The sequence below is a fragment of the Mytilus galloprovincialis genome, chromosome 11 (genome assembly GCF_965363235.1).
Source record: "Mytilus galloprovincialis chromosome 11, xbMytGall1.hap1.1, whole genome shotgun sequence".
NCBI lineage: Eukaryota > Metazoa > Mollusca > Bivalvia > Mytilida > Mytilidae > Mytilus > Mytilus galloprovincialis.
The window spans coordinates 35,105,725-35,122,731 of NC_134848.1; the positions used below are offsets into that span (position 1 = coordinate 35,105,725).

The 17,007-nt window shown below is 33.5% G+C and overlaps 1 pseudogene; it reads right to left on the minus strand.

Annotated features, from left to right (window-relative positions):
• Positions 1 to 7,701: 7,701 nt before the first annotated feature.
• Positions 7,702 to 17,007, minus strand: part of LOC143050739 (uncharacterized) — a 34,107-nt pseudogene continuing 24,801 nt past the window's right edge.

Sequence of the window (17,007 nt, forward strand, 5' to 3'; positions counted from 1 at the left end):
CTGAACATTATTGCTGATTACAGTTTATCTCTATCTATAATAATATTCAAGATAATAACCAAAAACTGCAAAATATCAAAAAATCAAAATTATATCAAAATTACAGCTAAATGAATCCCCGGTCCTCCTCAATTTTCTTTTTAAGCAGTTGTCTTTCCTCTTTGGCCTTTCTTTTCTCCCTCTCATATAATGCTTTTCTTTCTAGTGCTGTTCCCTTACGATAGAGTAGTGTACCGTAATCGCTCTTATATTTGTAATTATTCAATTAAATCTTTTCTATGTTGTTTTCGTCCCTCTCCTACCTATGGACAACGGACGCGTGCTGCATTGCCCTTTCTCTTTTTGCAAACCTGTGTACATGCTATGCATGCATGTACCATTATCTTTTGCACATCTATCTCTCTCCAGTGTTTAACATATTTTGTGACGGTGGTGATTTGGACATTACAATACGGTACATTACATTCCCTGTCAGTCAAAGGTTCCCATACAGGCCTTAATTTTGTATTTTAGAAATTCCTTATTTCCATTTCATTCTCCTCCATATCCATTACGAACTCGTCAGCCATTCTGCAAAATAAGTAAATATTAACAAAAAGAACTCAAAATTTAACATAATGTAATTCATCATGTTCAAATATATACACAAATAAAAAGCAAATGAAAATCCCAATAAAGATTGCATCAACAGTGCCATATCAAACTACCTCCATTTCAAGGAAACCAAGTGAGTCCCCGAAAGTCACCTTTCCCCTTTTATTTAAACGCGTTTATAAATATTTATTCCCCAAGGGTGACTGGGGTATAGAAATATGGTCACTTCCCGACCGGCAGTAAAACGCTTGCCGAAGTGGGGCGTCCGCTTGGCTGTGCGGGATGTATCAAGTTCGCAGTCACGTCCGGTCAGAAGGGGGACGTTAAATCCGATGCCTCGTGTAAAGAGAGTGCCGCGCTCTTTGTACGTTAAGTACCCTTGCAACAACTCTTTGAGGGGTCCGTAGAAGGCCTGTTGCGAGGCAAAATTTCTGTCCCTATCCAATATACCCTCATTTTCTAGTGGCAGTCCATATTTCCCCGACCATCATCCTAGATTGCCTACAATCTACCTATTATATTTATTGTTAACTTGTTCTCGTCCTGAATATGCATGAAATATTTGCCACTGGACGTTAAGCAACCAACAATCAATCAATCAATATAAATATTTATATCACACTAGTTTCAGATTTGGTTTTGCAAAAAACATCAGACTAGTATGACCTTCACCCTTAAGTTTTTACGCATTTTTACACGAGTTTAAATTTATTTTAATTGAGGACTTTCATGATTGGGAATACATCTCTCTTGGTTTATCTTTCCTTCCTTAGTCAAACTTTTTACAGGCGATGGTGTCGCATTATGTTGCGAAATATCTGCTTCATAAGAGCTTTTATCAGTATCATCTTCAGTCAAAATACTTATATCAGGCTGGGGGCCAACCAATTCATTGGGGGGTGTTGTCCCTCATATGGCTTAATGTGATCGAAATGTACTTAATGGTCTTACATGCATTGCTTTTGAATACTATTTGTTAAGGGCTAAATTTGATTTACAACAAGGTAAGGCCCTGTCCACTGCGTAGTTTAAAGTATGTAAAGTGTTGTTGGAAGAATTTGGTAAAATATTGAATGACTGGATACTTTCAGCATAAGTCATAGGTTATTGGGGACAGGAAAATGCTTTTTTTTATCCCTCCTTTATTTCCAATATTTCCATTTTTTGGTTTTCTATCAATTTCAATGTGAACATACATTAAGTATGTTATGAACATTCAAGTAAGGAGCCTGTAATTCAGTGGTTGTTGTTTATGTGTTACATATTTGTTTTTCGTTCATTTTTTTGTACATAAATAAGGCCGCTAGTTTTCTGGTTTGAATTGTTTTACATTGGCAGTTCGGGGCCTTTTAAAGCTGAGTATGTTGTATGGGCTTTGCTTGTTGTTGAAGGTCGTACGGTAACTTATAGTTGTTAATATCTGTGTCATATTGGTCTCTTGTCTCAGCATGGCAATCATACCACATCTTTTTTTTTGTAATCAATGAAATTTGTAAAAGATTTAATGACTGGAGAATTTCAGAAAAGGTATAAAACGTTCACATGAATATTTTTAGCGCTTATCTGTATATTATTAACATTCATTACTGAATAAATATAGTGTATTTACTTTCAATTCGAAGTTTACTAATCGATCCATAGTGGACATTGATATAGTATACAGACCCTCTCTATTTAATAAACTCTGACTGCCGTGGATAGTAAACTTGAAAATTATAGCAGATAGAATTCTGAATAAGACGGGACAATATCCGGATGCCTTTTTTCTCGTTTTTCTCCAAAAATAACTCAATCTGAATAGTCATATGAATGGATGACAAATGGCACTATGCACTGTAACTATAGGACACAGAGGCGTGTTGATTAATTTATTGTGGAAAGAGAAGCGACGCCCAAAATGAGGTCTTCTCGTTTAATAGTATAGATAAGTTTTATCACTGGCGTACATTTAACACTGAAAATAAGTAGCAATTTACCTATTTCGACAATAAAATGAAACAATTTCCATATATTGAATGTATAATAAACTATTGAAACTGGGTTATTAAATGAGGTATTACGAATATTGACTTGATAATTCAGTCACTTTCTTGTTAAGTATGATAATGAAACTATCTACACATGTCCTAGAATAAAGATTGTTACAGAAGGCCGTGTCCGCCTCGGCGAGCGATACCCAGTCATTTACGGCACTAGCTCCGACAACCCAGAAACAGCTGAGATATTAAACACGGGTGATTACATCCTTGTGAAACAGAAAGAGTATGCAGTTGCTCCGTCATCGCCTCTATCACCACCAGAGTCGCCAGCTAAATCAGCTTCATCATCTGACTCGCAACCAGATACACAGTTTACAATACGCAAAAGAAAAAGGTGATTCGTCGTGCACCTTAAGTCAAAAGAATCAAACAAATAGCTGTTATTTTGAGCACGGGAGAGGGTCCAGCGACCCGTATCAGTACAGGTCGCCGTCAGTTTCGCCTGAACTTCCATCTCATTTTTCTGCTCCAACACCACCTTCACCAACATCTATTCCAGCAACTCCGCCACCAGTGTGTAAAGCAGCTACGACGCAAACAACACCAACAAACGAGGACCCACCGGTTTTTTCACTACAACAGTGTCTTCAAGGTATTGAAAAACAGCTGCACCTCAGCAACACTAGAATAGCCGAAATGAAATGCCTACTGATAAACTAGTACAATTGATGAACAAGGTAATGTAATTAAAGAGCAAGCTTCAAAACAGAAAACTGCCCATCTTTCGCCGTTCAGTCCAATCAGACTACCCAATACACCAGCTACACCCACAACTCCGAGATTCCTCAACCTCTACCAGATTTACCATCTGTATCATCGTTACCAGACTCGCCTCAACCTCATCCACAATGCATCTGTTCAACGACCTTCCCCAGCACATGCGTCTTACAGCAGATGGCTTGAGCAAGTATTCCAATAGTGGAACAAACTCGGGATCATTTGAGGTTTAATTGCTGAAGCACTTTTCGCCAGAATTATTCACATCAGATCAACTCCGTATCCATTATTCGTATAGGGGCGGTGGTAAGCTCAGCAAGAAGACAATAAAAAGAATGTGACTGAGAGGTAAGTCACTGCACTCAACTGGTCATAATAAGGTCTGAATTCGTAACACATTTTCATTAAAAAATCAAACTGTGGTGTCTAATTTCCATACGTTATAAAAGAATGTTAAGGTCATTTGATCAAAAGCCAATAAAGAGTCATTTACAATAGAATCATTCTAATGGAAAATAAATCTCAATATTAAAATGTTTAAAACTAGAATGAGTGGATACATTTTCATTTAACACAATTTTATTGCTTTATATTTAAGCTTATTTTAGAAATGAAAATGCGGATTGTGGGGTCAAACTGAATTTTAAAACAACTTCCTCTTGAAATGATGTAATGATAATTTTTGCACAAAATAGTCCTGTCACGGTAAGTTTCAAGCAAAATAACCATGAACCAATCAACCAAAAGGTTAAGTATTAAATTTGACAAAAAATAAAATAACAAGGTTTTATATATCATTAGTCTCAGGTCAATTTAACATATATCAACCTCATACAAGAGCTAAACTTATTATTTCCAATCTTGTTTGTTACCAATATTGTCATTACAATTAGATTGTGTATTTTCAATGGGTTGTTTTTGTATGTATTATATATATAATCCCTAATCACAATTAGAGATGTATAAAGCTTGAATGCAGTGTACATCTTGCCCTATTTATCATGTTTATTACAGTTTAACCTCTGTGAGTGTAATAAGCTGCACACTTTAAGATAAGACCATTATTATCAACTTTGCCCTAAAATAATCTAAAATCTTTCTGAGAAACAGCAAATATAGTTATAAAACATTATTATTAAAATTATCATTTCATATCAAATCCATCAGTCCCAGCTATGATGTTTAGTAGATGGTTTTTCAATGTTGAGTAATTTTGATTCTGTAAGATCTGTCTTGTTGAATTTGTGATTGATGGAGATCAAATGTTAACCGATGACAGATTTTTACTTTGATGATCAAACTCGCGTATTCCAAAGTATAAATCTGTAGACCCTCACTTCCAACAAATGCTTGAAGAAATACTTCATACTGATATTGATGTCCTTCTTTTCTTCAATTGAATCTAAAATCACCCGGTTAGTTGTGATCCTCTGACCTGTTAAGTGAAACATGGACCTTGTTTGTTATCAACTTTTACTCTTAGATTATTAAAGTGTATATATGTGTTTAATTAACTGATAAAATTTAACCCTAATGTCAGACTTATAGGAAAATATTTAATTACATTTTTGAAAAAAAAAACCAAGTAATGCAGAAAAAAAGAATTCGAAAAATCACATAAAACACTACATAATAGAAAATTACCATATGCATTATATTGAGCAGAACAAAGCTACTGACCAAAAAAAAATAGTCTTTTAGTTACAAAAGACAAATAGTGCAGAGTATTTTATAAATGTGCCATTATAATAGTGGGCACCAAGGTCTTAATAAAATTGTCTGATATATATTACTGGAAAGCAATTGTGAGTGATACAAAGCTATTGTGAGTGATACAAAGCAATATGTTCAACAATGTGACCTTTGCCAGAAACAAAAAAGAAGGCAAAACTGCAATTCCAGAACATTTTTCTCTGTTGGTAGTTGATTTGCTTTGTAGTTGCTTAACGTCCAGTGGCAAATATTTTATGCATTTTCAGTACGAGAACAAGTTCACAATAAATACAAAATCAAGTAAATTTTATGCCTTTACCAAGTCAGACTATCTAGCAAATATGTTCTTCTTTACTGTCTGTCATTGTATAAGTTATTAAAAAGAATTATAGTGACCTAAATGCATGAAATATTTATGAATAAGCTGTGCCAATATAAAAATGTACATCAAATATTTACCAGATGCAGCTTTTGACGGCAGAATAATATCGGTACTCTTTGTATGGGTTAAATCAGCATCATCATTTGGAGCTGAAGAAAAAGATTGTATTAATGATATGAACTACAGAGTACCGATCTATTAATTATTCACACGAATAGCGGCATTCTGTACTGCCACTTGAAGATAACCACACAGTCAAATGAAAATGAAACTGTGATGTAGATATACAATGACATTTTATGTATTCATGGACAAATTGTGACACTTTCCCAATTACCTTACTTAAAATAGGCAATTGTAAAAATCATCAAGTTATAAGACTTTGGGGTGCAAATGAGGTCAAGGTCTGATGACATATATCAAGACGGCCATGTACACCTTCTAATACAGGCCTGGATGCTAGTGGGTGGGTACCTAGAAGATTTGGTCACCCATGTTAATATGATAATTTGCAGAGATAATTATGGCTATTTATAAAAAAAGTGATAACCTATAAAGATCATATATTATAACTTTAATTTACTTAACAATATTAAACTAATAACAAAATTAAATAAGCACAAGGGAGATAATTATTCTTTATCGTATAGCGAAATTGTTACAACAGTATAAACATTTCATAAAATGATATGCAGTAATATAAATGTTTATATCTGTCATCTTAAGCCCTTCATCAGTAGCATCTTTGCCTAGTGTGGTTTGTTTGACTTTTGTTTGTTTACCATCCCATAAAAAGTTGTAGATAAGAGTTTAAAACTGTTAAAAGAATTCATATGGTAGGTTTGTGACTGAAGCTAGGTATGTAAGGTTCGGTGTAAATAGAGAGTTTACAACTGCTATTTTCATTGTAAGATTTCTTTTTTTTCGAATTACTTATTGAATTGTCACATTTCTGTATTATTTCTTCAGTTGTCAGCTCGATACGTTCCAAAATAAACCCAAATACTTTACATTGGTTCTTTATTCCATGTTATATTATCAAACTTATCTTTACAATGTTTAAATTTTCCTAACCAAATGCCCTCTGCTTTTGATCTATTTAATTTTAATTCTGATAGTGTTCCAAAGATTTCAATTATATTGAGAGTGTGACGTTCTTCATCTTTTGATTTCAGAAAAAAAAAAGTGTTGTGTCGTCAGCTATTTGAGAAATCTTTAAACTATGTGTTTTAGAATCTAGCTTAACTTGAAAACCTTTGATGTTGTCATCTTGTCTTGCACTCATATGCATTCAAGTTTAGCGATTGCCCGTTCACTCATAACAAAGTAGTTTGTATTGAAGAAATTGTAATGTATCGATCGATTTCATTGGCCAATAAGATTAACACAACAATCGTAGTATTGATTTAGTTTCATCAATGAAATCACGTGACTACAAAAGAATTTACTACAACTACTCACTGCTGCAATGAAACAAAACATCTAAATATTAAAAGAGGGACGAAAGATATCAAATGGACAGCCAAACTCATAAATCTAAAACAAACTGACAACGCCATGGCTAAAAATGAAAAAGACAAACAAAAAACAATAGTACATACAACACAACACAGAACACTTAAGAATAAACAACACGAACCCTATCAAAAACTAGGGGTGATCTCAGGTGCTCCGGAAGGGTAAGCAGGTCCTGCTCCACATGTGGCACCCATCGTGTTGCTTATGTGATTACAAATCCGGTAATAGTCTAATTCGGTAGGTCACATTAATTAAAGGGAAGGGGATTGTAGTTACGACGTATCCGATATCATTTTGAAACGGTTATTCCACAACGGTCAACCAACTCGTGATGGCGTCCGTAAAATTTACTGAAAATGAGATGATTTCAACTTCACCATTTGGAACTCTTGGTTTAAGAGCTTTCTTGTGAGCAGCAACCCTCTATCATGAAAATCATGATAGGAAATGCAAGCACGGGAATATCGTATCAATTGTACCCCGTATGCAGGTGCTGCTGAAATGTTGCTACTTCACAATTGGAAAGCTGAAATCATCTCTTTTGTCGTAAAGTTTTGCTTTCAATCGACCCTCATTGTCAATTTCTAAATGTAAGTAAAGATATGAAGCCTACTTAACTGTAGTACCCTTTATCTCCAGTTCGATGGGATAGATGCGTTCCACATAGTCACCAAATTTTGAATTGTTAAGTGAAAGAACATCATCTATATAGCAGAAAGTAGAGTTAAAGGATATTGCTTACTTCTTATCTTTCTTCCTCAAATATCCGGTATGTCTATAAAATCCTTGAATATCAGACTGATTTATATCCTGAATGGCTTTTATCACGGCTGTTTTAAGGTTTTTGCTGACAAGTTCCTTAAATCTTTCTTGTTTTATAAGTTTTCATTTTTGAAAAACATATTTCGAAGGGATTCAGATCCGGTGAGTATACTGGAAGAAACTCATAATCAATGCCTCGCATATTAAAGAAATTATTAAGGATTCTCTCAGATTGATGGTGGTGGATGGCACAATTATCAAATATCCCAGTAAAAAGGTCGGTCTGCCATAACAGTCCTGTGACAAACTTGCCTCCAGCCAAATATTATGATAACGCTCTGAATTTAAAGGACCGTCCACAAAATTAAAATACAAAACGCAGTCAAGATCAATCAAACAGTTGAAACTTAAATTTGCACCTTCAATAAATCTCCCCATTTCAATACACTGTTCCCCCTTTTTCGAATGCCCATAAATTAAGTTTGCAGTGACTAATTTGAATCAGCTCTGGTCCATGAACTTGATTTGATGTGGCCTTTTAGTTTGGCAAAAGTCTAAGTACGCTTGGGTAAATCTCATATTTCTCGGTGTAAATCTATCCACGGACGAAGATATGCAATTCAGAAGAAGACTTGCTTAAAACCGACAGACATTTAAGTAAGACAATGTTTTCAACTAATCACATCAAAATAATTCAGGAAAAGTACTGCAAAATATTCAGAAATTCAGACATTAAAATGTGCGACATTGATCCAGTTGCAGAATCAATACAAACAACAACAAGATACGAGAAAAGAAAGGACATTTTCTCTGCCATAGAGTCCCATCAAATTCAAGCAAGATCGTGTGATTTTATATTTCATACCAGAGATCCTTCAAAGCTTTTTTGGCAAAATAAAAAAAATATACAGTCATTTTTTTGCGATCGGGAATGGTGTGAATGAATAGAATACGACATTCCATTGGTTTGTAAACATTAATATAATACTCTTAATTAATTTTTTTTCCAGATTAGCAAATTAATTTACTCGGTACACTATACATATTATAGATAATAATAGTACATATTTAAGTTATTAATTTTTTTTTCATATTCTTATTATATTAAACGGCTGCAAGATTGGACACTTGTGATCACTTGCAGTTATTATAAAAGAATTATTTTTTTGTTTTATCTAGAAGCCAGTTAAAAAAGTTATCCACGGATAGGAACAATATGTTCATATCATGGGTTATCAACATCGTTTTTTAACGTTGCTTCGTTCCCCATTTTTCACAGATCCTACATAAGTATTCCTTCGCAATTCACCTTTGTTTGCCTTGGATTAAAGATAATGTTTTTCAGACAATGTGCAAAAGAACATTTTACACTGTACAGTGTTACATGTGTTGCACATATGGTGATGTAAAATTATAAACAATCTCGTCATTTATGTAAGATTTGTCTTGACGAATTATAAATGATATCGTGAACGTTCGCAAAAGTACTAATGCGAACAGGAATGAAATATTTGCCACTTGAAATTTTGCTACAATCAAAATCAACCAACCGACATAAATTATATACTACATGTAACCGTATACTCATAAAGTCCTAAAGTAGGACGACAAATGAACAAAAGACAAACGCGACACACAGACAATATACCATCAACTTTGAAAACTAAAAGAAAAATAGAAACATGGATCACGAAAACCATGCAGGGGCTACCTCAGAGAGTGGAGAGAACTTGCATCTAGCAAGACTTTTTCCGTGAAAACAATTTGATGTTAGGCAGTCTTTTGTTTCAGTTTTTTTTAATTTCCAACATAAGGCATTTTCCTCAATTTAGTTACGGCCCTGATACATGATTTGTCTTTCATTCCCACTGAGGTAAACAAAATCCATTAACTACCATTATTGTTTAATTGCAATGCTTGGAGTAAGAAAGCTGTAATAAACAAGATAAAAAATATTAAAGAGTATATTGGAAAAATATATATAAATACGTCCGATCAGAATGGTATTCTGTATGTTTTTTTTTTTTTTTATTAAAATGTATTCAGGTTCCACTCATTGCATTGTAAAATGCCTGATCACAATTCGAGTAATTTGACATGTATTATTATTTCTGGTATTTGAAACCGTTTATGAAGTACTTTCCTCCGCGGTTTTAAGCAATTACCCTAGTAGCCATTTTAGAGATATGATAGAAAAGCGCAGGATCTAATATAAATATAAAAAAATAGCTAAATTTACTGAAAAATGTAAAATTTTAACAAAGCTGTGGTTGGTTTAAGTTTATCATTAATTATTTTAGGTAAAGCTATCACATCAGGCTCAGATTATATGAGCTCCAGCATGATGCAAAAAATGCTGCCACTGAAAATATTCTGTCTATGAGGAATTGCAATGCCAGTACTAAGCAGTGTCAACAACAGAATCTGACAAAATAGAAAATAAAATTCAACGAACTAATTTGCCGAATTAGCCTAGTGACATTAATTATGTTGAAGAACGTTTCAAATTTATTTAATTCAGCTGCTTTATTTCATTATTATATATTGTCTTATTTCTTATAGACTGGATGTCTATTTGTTATATACATGTTTATTTGATATTTATCTCTCTGTATCTTTTCATAAAAAAGTATGTGTTTGAAAACAAAGATTTTTTTTAGACTTTCACAACACAAGTTTAATGGACCAACTACATGTGTTTTGGCTTACATTTTAAAATAAACATGACAAAGATTCAACAATAAATTATGAAAGTAGAAAATAGTTATTTTTATCATCCTGTTTACAAGACATTTTATGCTATACCCTTGTCTGTATGTCATCAACATTTCTAATATGAACTTGATAATTGTTTATATCTATTGAAATGATCTTTCTTTCATTTTTCATCATTTTTAGATGTGACAAAAAATTCAAAGTTTTATAAACAGAAAATTTATAAAAATGACCATATAATTGATATTCATGTCAACACCGAAGTGCTGACTACTGGGCATGCCACTTTAATGACAAAGTTAAATATAACATTGAAATGACAACATAATATTACAGGGCTACAATACAAATAAATAGGAGAACATATTAGACAATAAAAACATGATTAATAGATAACAAAAAGCATAAGGTTTAAAATTCAAACGCGCCTTGTCCACACACGACTCACCTGTTACGCCCAGATATAAAAGATCTAAAGTGAAAAAACTACAAAATTGTACAGCACTGAAGATCAAAAGTTGAAAAGGTTTTTCCAAATACGGCGTTGTTTTTATGCCTAGGATAAGAACACCCTTATTATATAGAACAATTCATCCATATCTTGAAGAACGAGGAAAAGGTAAACACTAGTACTACTAGTATACATATTATATATTTTCCGTGTCCTAACGTTATCCGAGATTTATTACTTCATGATAACTGTAGAAATAGAAGAGTATGGATTAAAGAAAGACAAACTTTGTTCTTTTGTGTCAGACGGTTCCTCAGTAATGGTAGGCAGTAGATCCCGTGTAGCTGCAACATTAAAATAAATGAACCCTCTTGTAATCAGCTGATACACTTCAGAATGTCTCGTATATGAAAAATATGCACTTATGGTTAATGCAGTTATGGTGCATTGTTTCAACATTCACCAAAGAAAATGGATGCTTTCTTGAAAGTCCAACTAACCTTTAAAGAACCTTCATCAGCTGTAACATCATCATTTATTTAAAGAATCTGCCAGTCAGCCCCATTTCCCCTTTTTTCTAATTTTCTTTATGAAAAAGCCTTTTTTTGTTATATTAAATATGAAGAGATTTATGAAGTGGACATCTCCAATAAACAGACATGACAGCTACTGTATTCACTTCTCACATTGTCATAATTTTTAATAGTTATCAATAGTACCAAGATTATAATTTAGTACGCCGACAGGCGTTTCGTCTACATACATTTTGTACGACTCATCAGTGACACTTAAATCAAAATAATATTAAACCAAACAAGTACAAAGTTGAAGAGCATTGAGGACCCAAAATACCAAAAAGTTGTGCTAAATATGGCTACGGTAATCTATTCCTGGGATAAGAAAATCGTTAAGTTTTTTTGAAAAATTCAGTTTTTTAACAGTAAATTTATAAAAATGACCATATAATCATAAACTTGTTGACAACTGAAATTTGAAGAACAATCCTTGTTCCGATCTACATGTATCAGAGTAATCTTAAGGCAGACTTAAAAAAACTCAGGCTAAATTTTGATTGATTGATTTGTGTTGTAATATAAGGCCACTTCTAGCACTTTTGGTTGTAATGGGGCGGCCAATTTTTACTGTTGAAGGTAAACTGGAGTGTCGGGATATTTAGAACCTAAAACTTTCAGAAGGAAAACCGAACACCATAGTTAATTAAGATCGGGGTCTAACGTCTGCAATTTACAGGTTACGGATTTAAAGTTAGTATAAATACAATATTAAAAGAGTTACATTCGTTCAGGTAAATCTTATTCAATGATAGGTAGCTTTATCTTAAATTCATCATTAGAATGAGACAGTGAATACAGCATCAGCTTCATGTACTTGAGAGTCAAACCCATGTATACAGCCGATTCTCTACTGGATATGTACCAATTTGAGAAATCAAATTCCTGGATTTGACATTAAAATCTTCACTGGATATGACATAATAATACCGGATATGACATAATAATACTGGATATGACATAAAAATACAGGATAGTATTAAAATTTTGTAATTTTATCATATACCGAGGTGACTGTTTGAATTTCTGGACATCTAAATTGTGTTGTATAAAACAGTATCATAGTAGGTTGGCCATAGGGTTGGTCATGTGATTTATTATGAACTGTAGAATTTTGAACTATTCTGTCTGGTATTTTAACTTATCATCAAGGATGTGACAAAATATTTTTCTAAATTTTGATCTTATAATAATAAATAATTTTAAAAAGTTATATTTTGTGAACTTTCAAGATTTATCTAACCAGTTTTTGTTGTAATTTTTTTCTAAATTTTAAAAAAGTTCAACAAAAAAAAAAAAAAAAAGTTAAATTAAAATGTAACACAAAAATAATGATGGCATGGATGACATGCATATAAAAATAGGTAAAATATTTCATTTATTGTACACGTCCTCAGTCATACGTCAGTTTTCTATTGATTACAAAAAATAATAACCAATGTCAAGATAATTAGTTAATTAGAGCCGAATAGTTTTGTGTTCCTTACATTATTAATATATGACACCTTCACTGTACTTTCGGAAGAAGAGTTAGATTTGTTAATTTCGCCAAACCCATTCATGGGATAAAGATCTGTCCAGGCTCGTTTTAGAAGTCTTGGCCATGTAAGAGGACAAAGTACGTAAAGCTCTTAGAAGATGCGATCCAGCATTGAGATGGTATCATACAATACATAGGAGAAAATACTGTGTAGCTGGGTCGAATTCCCTTCGGCATACTGATGGAAATCATACGCTTATCAGGTTTCTTAATATCAGAACATAAAATTCATTATGGTGGAAATCGTTATTCTTACTTACCCGACTTTAAAAATACTAAAAATTTCAGCTGTATGCGAGCATGTTTTTTTTTTAAATGTAACGAAGACTTCAGTTCAATACGATATTATGTATGTAGGAGTGACGCGTGCCTTCATAACGCAAACAATTCAGTCTTGGTTTAATGTTCTGCAAGTTAATAGTTAAGGAAAAATCTACAAAATAAACTCAAAATAAATAAAAATTCTTGTCCTTATATGAACATAGCTGAAAAGCTGTAATTTCAGTGCTTATATATTTTAATTATTTTTATTTATTAAGGTAATTGATGCCTACTTTGTGAAGATCAACAAGACAATGGAAGAAAATTTTTGCATATTCCTGCTGCAATAATGACAAACATTTGCAAAGAAGATTCGATATGAAATCGGAATGTATACCAAGCAGTAATAGTCACTTTAATGAACATTCAATTAAAATCAATGTTGATAAGCTATTTTAATATACCAGTGCTAATAATCTGCAGTATATTACCATGATTACAGTCAAATACTTTTAAGACAAATTTAAATTGGTGATTTTAAATGCTGAATATACACGCTACACTGTAGGACACAAGTCCTTCTTCCAGCACCCGAGGAAAACCATTTAGTCCAGTCTAACTAAGATTTAACCCCAAACTTATTGTAACAGAAAATGTTTTAGTTCCTATCTATAACAGTATGCCCTTTATATTCACAGAAAATAGTCCCATTAAATCTAACGTGACGAAAATTCACTATCAGCATTTTTAATTTCCTATGGAAGGGTAGATAACTTACTTAAATGAGTCTTTTTTTGTCAGTTTTATTGTTATTTTTCTTGAAATTTATGTAATGTAATATACTTACATCGGGTTAACAGTTTGTATTAAGACTAAATTATATAATCTTCTCATGAAATGTACAAAACCGAAGTGTTACGGTTAGTTTTATTTTTTTCGTGCATTTTTAACGAAATTGCATATTTGAAGCTTCTGGACCATTCGGAAAAAAAATAGTGTGAAAATTTGGTATTGTTAATATATGTATTATATATTTTTTCAGGAACTTACTTATCTAAAGAAGATTTTAACCAAAAAAAAAGGAGAAAACATGCTTAATTATTTTTTTTAATTTGAGATTCTTTACCTTGACATGTTAATTGATTGATTGTTGGTTGCTTAACGTCCAGTGGCAAATATTTCATGCATATTCAGGACGAGAACAAGTTCACAATAAATACATTAGGTAGGTTGATACAATAGAGGCCATCTGGCATGATGGTCGGGGAAATTTGGACTGCCACTGGAAAAGGAGGGTATATTGGATAGGGAAAGAAATTTTGCCTTGCAACAGGCCACCTACGGACCCCCCAAAGAGTTGTTGCAAGGGTTCTTAACGTGCAAAGAGCGTGGCACTCTCTTTACACGAGGCATCGGATTTAACGTCCCCCTTCTGACCGGACGTGACTGCGAACTTGATACATTCCGCACAGCCAAACGGACGCCCCACTTCGGCAAGCGTTTTACTGCCGGTCGGGAGAAGACCAAGTGACCATATTTCTATACCCCAGTCACCCTTGGGGTTCCTTGACATGTTGAAAAATTCAATAATTGGTCAACAAATGAATTACGAAATCTAAATTATAGCTTGGTATAAGATATGAAAACAACTTTAAAATTGTTTGTTATACTCTAACGACCGTTAAAAAATCAAAAATCAATACATTCTGATGAATAGAAAGCGGTAAAAATTTGCATCAATTTTTATTAATATCTCTGCCTTTTTTGTAAGAGTTATCTTCCTTTTCAATGCAAATCTCCAAAGGAATTTTAAATGGTGATTTTTTTTAAGCCTTCCTCAAGTTAGATTTTATTGGACTTTTTTTTCTGTGTATATTTGGGGTATAATGCTAAAGATTAAAACTTAAAAATATATTGTCGTATTTACTTTCGAGTTAGGGTCAAATTTATGTTAGATTGACTTGATTTAAATTTGTTATTAAAATATTCTACATTTATTCGTCGGTATGTTCATTTTTTGTTTGTATAAAAGAATGTTCACGTCATAATCCACAGTACGTTTAGAACGTATATACTTTCTTGGACCATCGCACTTAAGCGAAGACCATAGCATTTCTAGCGTAACCATCGTACCTCTTGATCCGCCACTAAGAATATTAATTTGAATGATGATATCTCATATCTCACCGAAGTCAGAAAAGATTTTTGAAAAGCTAATATATATTGATCCATCTACATCTTCTTTGTGGAGTCATCGAACTATTGGTTTCCCACAATTTTACGGAATTACAAAAACAAGTCATATGGGTTTTTTTCCAGGAATATGCATTACTATCGCCTTTTCGGATGTACAGAGACCAAATGCTGGGGCTCATCAGTGAGAGTAAACCAACTTCTGACGAAGAATACGTTGACCTTTATTTTAAGATAAAGAGAACTGACATAATTCAGGTACTAAATGAAATTCCAAACACTAAAACAAGAACATACATAAAAAAATTATGCTACTTATTTGGTTTTAAGTGAGCTATGAAATGCAACTTTAATTTGTATACCTAGTTGTATTCAGCCATATCTATTCAACTTGCTTCATTGTCCTGGGACTTTTCAGCTGTACTTGGAATAAAACAACTAGTTGAAAAGTTCCATCTGAACGAATTAATTAGTTGAAACGTTTCAGTTCCACTGGAACAAAGTTACCGACGGAACATATTGGCTGTTACATCTTCACACTATAAACGACAAATATATTTTTCAATACCTGTGTAGTATTCGTTGGTATTAAGCCAGACCCTGCCGGAAGTGCACGATCCCATGATGCCTCTCTCTCTCTCGTTCCGGTAAACCATTATACAAAGACTACAGAAAAAACCAAAGAGACAATCTGCCCTGCAGAACCAACCACTGAGATAATCAAGCTTCTTGGGTAAGTGTCAAATTTACTCGGGATCACAACATTGGCGCTGCGAGCACTTATTTGCGTGGTGCATTGCAAGTAATTGCTTATATTGTGATTTGAGGCGACGTTCGCTTCAACAGTGTTTCCCGCGGAAAAGGATTCGGGGGAAACTTTACCGATCGTTTTTTGTTGTGTAATACTCTGGTAGAGAATATTACATAACATTACAGGGGTTTTGCAGCGCGGTAGAACCCAGGTTTTATGTGTAGCATTGAGTATTCGTTGTTTTTTCGTATTTTCAAGACGACTTGGATCACGTGACCTGTGAGGAACGGGGAACCAGTCGTGTTGTTAATTGTTCTGTTTACCTCTGATAACTGCAGACCAGAAGGACGGGTTACCAGTAGCGTTATTATTCTGTTCTGTTTGCTTCCGCTATTAACCGCAGACCAGAAGGACGGGTTACCCTAAGCGGAAGTTTTATTATTCAATAAAAATAAAATAAAATAAAAACATCTGTATTATTAAAAGAGTTGGTTGTTGTTGTTTATTGATAAATAAATAAACTTGGTACAAATCAGTGTTGATTGTTTACAGTTACAATGTCCATCATAAACATAAACACTTGTAGCTTTCAAGAGTTACTTCAGCTCCCAGGTATAGGAATAAAAACTGGGGAGCAAATTGTGGACATAAGGGAGGGTAAGGGTTTTGTGACTGAGTCAGATCTAGCCACAATATCCCATCTTCGAGTGACAATGGCCCTCTTGTCTAGGCTAGACTTCAATCAAAATGGGGGTGGCCAAAATAATGGACCACCACCTGAAGCCCAAGGCAGGCATAA